This window comes from Myotis brandtii, unplaced genomic scaffold, assembly GCF_000412655.1.
Source record: "Myotis brandtii unplaced genomic scaffold, ASM41265v1 scaffold440, whole genome shotgun sequence".
Classification (NCBI taxonomy): Eukaryota; Metazoa; Chordata; class Mammalia; order Chiroptera; family Vespertilionidae; genus Myotis; species Myotis brandtii.
The window spans coordinates 751,807-758,041 of NW_005366834.1; positions in this window are offsets into that span (position 1 = coordinate 751,807).

Below are 6,235 nucleotides of genomic sequence, written 5' to 3' on the forward strand. Positions count from 1 at the left end.
GCACAAATTTTGGTGCACCGGGCCTCTAGTATATATATAAAGCCTAAGAAACCATATGACCGTTTGACCGTCTGACCAGTAGCCATGATGTGCATGACCACCAGGGGGCAGGCACTCAATGCACAGGCATGGAAACATGGAACAGACTGATGAATCTCAGAGGGAAGTGGGGGAGGATGGGAAGAGATTAACCAAAGATCTTACATGCATACTAGAGGCCCAGTACACAAATTCGTGCACCAGTGGGGTCCCTTGGCCTGGCCTGCAGGGATCGGGCCAAAACTGGCAGTCCGATATCCACCGAGGGGTCCCGGATTGTGAGAGGGCAGAGGCCAGGCTGAAAGACCCCACTGGTGCATGAATCCATGCACCAGGCCTCTAGTATTACATATAATATTACATATAAATATAAAATTTGTAAATTGTGTGCTTGATATTTGTAAGTCAAAATTTTGTTTTTTTGTTTTTTAATTTTCAGACATCTTCAAGTACTGACAAACTCCAGTGCTAATTTACATAGAATATTTTTTGAAAAATAACAATTTCACAAGTTAAGCTAATTTACTTTTAATATTTCAGTATTCCTTTAGTTTACTAGTATGTTTGTGAGATCAAGCAAGAGATAAAATAAAATTAATTGGAATATAAGTGAGTCACTAAAATGATGATATGATATATATAGATATATCTATATAGCTAGCTAGCTAGATAGATAGATGACAGATAGATGATAGAGAGTGATGGATAGATGGAGAGATATATAGAGATATACTTGACATACTACTTTATATTAGTTTCAGGTGTACAATATAATGACTCAGTATATGTATATATTGAAAAATGATCACCAATTAAGTTTAGTTAACATCATCACTACGCTCGTTTTTTTTATTTTTTATTTTTTTAAGTAATATTATTCATAATAGCTGGTAATTGCAAAAATAAAACCAGGGAACAATCCAAATGTGCACAACAGAAAAATGAATAGTAAAACAGTAAAGGTAATAGAACATACACATAAAAATATGAATATTTGAAATCATGTTAAGCTGAAAAAATCAAATATAAGAAAACTATACAAAGTATAACACCATTTGAATAAAGCTCAAAAACAAAGAAAATAACTATATAAAACTAAACAACTTCTGCACAGCAAAAGAAACAATCAACAAAATTTAAAAAGTAACCTATAGAATGGAAGACAAAATTTACAAATCATATATTCGAAAAGGGATTAATATTCAAGATGTACGAAAAACTTATATAACTCAATAAAATAAACAGTGAAACTGGATATTTTCCAAAGACATACAAATGGCCAAAGTCACATGAAAAGGTACTTGAAATCACTAATCACCATAGAAATCAGAACTACAATTAGAAATTACCTCACACCTGTTGAAATGGCTGTCATTGAAAATACAAGAGGTAAGTGTTGGTAAGGATGTGAAGAAAAGGGAAAACTTGGACACTGTTGTTGGGCATATAAAGTTAGTTTAGCTACTATGTAAAACAGTATAGAGGTTCCTCAAAAAATAAAAATAGAACTCCCATATGATCCCACAATATCACATCTTGGTAAGTCAAAGAAGTGGTTTATTGTATCCAAAGGAAAAGAAAGTAAGACCTGGAGAGATATCTGCACTGCCATGTTTTTCTGTTTGTTTATTTTGTTTTGTTTTGTTTTTCCCAGTATAATTCACAAAAGCCAAGATAGAGAAACACCTAAGTGTTTTTTCAAAGAATGAACAAATAAAGATGTGATATATACTATTTAGCCATAAGAAAGAAGGAAATTATGCCATTTGCAACAGCCTGGATGAATATGAAGGGCATTATGTGAGATGAAATAAGTCACAGAAAAACAAATACTATATATTATCACTTATATGTAATATCTAAAAAGAGCTGAACTCACAAAAACAGGTAGTAAAATTGTGGTTACCAGGGACTGGAGAGTGGAAAAATGGTGAGATGTTAGTTGAAGGGTACAGACTTCTAGATAAAAAATGCAAATGCATAATTTCTAAGGATCTAATGTATAGCATGGTGTTTATCGTTAACTAGAGGCCCGGTGTATGAAAATCCATGCACACAGGGGGTCCCTCAGCTCAACCTGCGTTCTCTCACAGTCTGTGACCCTTGGTGGATGCCCAGCTGCTGGTTTAGGGCTGCTCCTGAGAACAGATGATCTAAAAGAAATAATATCCTTGGGTAAGGATCTTTTAAAAAGGTAATGGTTGCATGAAAATTCACTGCTGGCAGGGCTGAGGGTGCCACCATCTTGTGATGATGTGAAGGTCAATTAGCATATCACCTCTTTATTATATAGGATAATACTACAATATATACTTGAAATTTGCTGAGAGTCTATCCTAAATTATCTCACTACAAAAAAAGAAATGGTAATTACATGACATTATGGTGATTTTAGTTTAGGATAGGGTGGCAATTCTGTTGCAATATATGCATATCAAATCAACACATTTAAGCTTTAAACTTACACAATGTTGCATAACAATTTTGTCACAATAAAGCTGGTAAAAATTAATTACCAAAACTTTAGAAATTAAAATAGAGCAGTTCTTATACTATCATAAGAAAATCAATAATAATTTTACTTCTAATCTATTTTCCCCTGGGTTTGCTACAAAGGTATAACATTTCAAAAATTATGCCCCATGTGTCTTATAACAACAAAAATATATAAAATTCAGTTAAACATTTCTCAATTAAAATAATCAAATCAATTTTGAGTCAATAATAAACAATAAAAGTTAATACGCATAGAGCAAGATCCAGACTGTGATAATGGGGGATTGGTCATATTGAAGAAATAACATACGTGAATACAATATGCATTCCTTAGCAAATTTTTCCTTGATGAGAATAGTTCTTGTTGTTACTGGGTAATTTAAGACTGGCTAAGTTATATCTCCTAAGGGCATCAAAGTTTAATGCCACCCCTTTCGCTTTCCTCAGAAGTGTTTCAACGATATGCATGGTTCACTCAGTTTAATGGTCTGGGACAATGGGATGTGCACATCTTGCTTTGTAGCTTTCTCCAGATAAGATATTCATGAGTATTTTGACATTCATGAGTAAAATGAGCCATGTACCACTGTTTCCCTTCTTATAGAAAGCTACTAAGCATAAACAAAGTAAATTCAGATATATAGTCTATCATACTGTATGTATGTCCTGAATCTACTTCAAAAGGTGAAAACTGACCAAAATAATTTCCTAGCAGTATATTTTAATAAAAATATATTGATTTTTTGGTTTTACACCATTTTAAATGGTTTTTGTTTAATATACCAGTGAATCTGATATTGCTACCCACAATTATGCTATGAAAGAATTATAGATTAAGACATAATCATAGAATTGCTTTTTATTACTAGTCACAAAAATATTAACACCAACCAGAAATAGCTTTGAGGTTAAAAAAAATTTGAGGCATGTGTAAATTCAATATCATGGTTTATGTTTGTTCACTGTTAAAAAGAAAACTGGAATGAATGTAGAATCTAGGAAAGAACTCTTCTTGGATGATAGAATTATACAGTGTAAATGATTCAGAAAGCAATTTTCTATTGTTTAACTGTTATTGTTCAAACTATATTTAATTTTTCTAAACTGAGGTGACAAAATATACAGGCATGACAATGATATAATTAAGGTTTATTTTATAAAGTATTCTACCTTTATAATAAATGCAATTTAATCTGCTGCCAGAAGAATTTGAAATTATTTGAAGTATTAGAATAAGAGTTTTCCCCTTTCTTGTCAGGAAGAACACATTAGCAACAACAGATACGCACATACTGACTTAATATGTTTGGAAAACAAGTATGCTCTATTAGCCCAAAGTTATTCTGTTAGCATAGGAGGTACATATTAATAAAGGAAAGAAAGCAACAGGAATCAAACTTCAAGTCTAATAAACTAGGGAGCTGAATCGGACAACAAGCCTGATTAAGTCTATAAATTACAACTTCAGACTCCCCAGGGGATCAGCATTGCCCTGCCAAGGGGATTAAGGACCCCCTCTCTCACCTAGGGAGAGAGAGCCAGCTTTCCAATTTCCCCAGAGAACAACCAGCACACTTGTGGGGCCCTAGGTAGAGGAATAAACAATAAAGGGGAAATTCCTCGCTGGGCACATGCCCAGTAGAAGCTGAGCTGGTTCAGGGGGAATCGAGCACTTGTGCTGCAGGAACCAAGATGAAGACCATAAGGTATGACAAAAGGATTGGGCTGGATAAGGGACACAAATCCCCAGGAGATCTAGGAAATGGATCGGTTAGGGGGAGGAACCAACACCAGAATTGGGAAGTTGATTGGTTAGTTTGAAAGGTCCTTCTGAGCCCAAGATAATATAACCCAAGCTTAACAAAGACTATCTGCCCGAACCGAGAGCCGATTGGGCTCAGTGGATAGAGGGTGGGTCTGTGGAAGGGTCCCGGGTTCAATTCCCATCAAGGACACATGCCCCAGTTGTGGGTTCGATCCCCAGTAGGGGGCATGCAGGAGGCAGCCGATCATTGATTCTCTCTCATCCCTGATGTTTCTCTCTCTCTCCCTCTCTCTTCCTCTCTGAATATATGTATATCTATTTTTAAAAAGAGCTCTCTCTCATGCTCAGTAACAAGCATTTCCCCGTGGGTCAGTCGCTCCTGTGCTCACACATTCTCTTTCCCAAGCAGCAATGTGGGACTAGCAGCTGCATGGGCTCCAAGCATAGGTTCCCAGCACAGGCTCCAAGCACAAGCCTGGGAGTGGCAATGCCACGCAAGACCGAGCACACAGACTATGCTAGCTGAGTGGGGACAGAGGCTGAACTGAACTACGCTTTAGCTTGGACTGAACTGATGGCACACAGTTTCTGGGTACTGGCCCCATTTCTGGGCCTGATAAAGACAAGGCTGGACCCTTTTCTTCAGTGGACGGATGGAGATGAGGCACCAGAACCTGCGGGCGGCCTTCTGTTTCCACCCCTACATCTCATCCTCTAACATGTGGGTCCTCAGAAATGCTTTCCTTGTGACTCTATGAAAGCACCCCATTTCCACTGACAACAATTCTACTAAACTGTGATCTTTAATTCCTTATCAGTCTGCCCCTGATCCTGTTTTAATGCCAAATTCTAGGCAAATGAGCACATATTAACATGTCTTCCATATATCAGATATTTAATATACCCATTAAAGATTACAATGTTCTATAGTATATAGTATATTTAATCTATTGTACGAAAGTTCAAGTTCAGCAGTCACTTATCATCTAAACGAATGACCTTGAGAAAGTTTAATTAACCTCTCTACCTCAATTTAGCCATGTGTTATATACTTACTGAAGGAACCAAAATTATGCCACCCTGAAGCTGCGTTTTGGGATATTGATTTTAGGCTATTTATTAAGAAACCAAAGGCCCAGATAGGACCTTTGACCCTCTCCCCGCCCCTCTTTCCTGAACAAGAGATTCAGACAGAGAAGCCTGCTTCAGGAAGGAGACCTTAGCTTTATTTGAAATAAGTGTGGTAAACAAAAGGGTTTCGGGCAGGTGCCAGTTAGCTAGATATCCATTATTCCCCATTGTTTCTGAGTCGCCTAGCAAGGATTTTCCTGCCAGGCATGTTCCGTTCTTCCTCAACTACCTGTAAAACACCCATTCTCACGTCTGAAATCTAATATGCAATTACCCCCCTTTTCTCCTTTGTTCAAATTGTCCTATATATCCAATGTTGCCTCATTGTCTTTGGAATTTTCATGGGTTTATCATATCTTTGTAAATTCTCCATGTGCACATATTCAAACTTTGATTTTTCTCCTGTTAATCTATCTCTGTTAATTTGGTTATTGGTCCAGCCAAAGGAACTTAGAAGGTGGGAGGAAAATTATGAATATTTTTGGCCCCCACAATAAAAAAAGCCCCCCCAAAAAAATCACTTGTGCTATAATTTTTAAAATTGTGTGTATGCATATTTAACAATAAATATTTACAACCAGCTGGTGTGGGTCAGTGGTTGAGCATCGACTTATGAACTAGGAGGTCACAGTTCAATTCTTGATCTGGGAACATGTTGGAGTTTGGGGCTCCATCCCCAGTAGGGGGCGTGCAGGAGGCAGCCGACCAATGATTCTCTCTTATTGATGTTTCTATCTCTCACTCTCCCTTCCTCTGTGAAATCAATAAAAAAAAACATTTTATTAAAAAACAATATATATATGT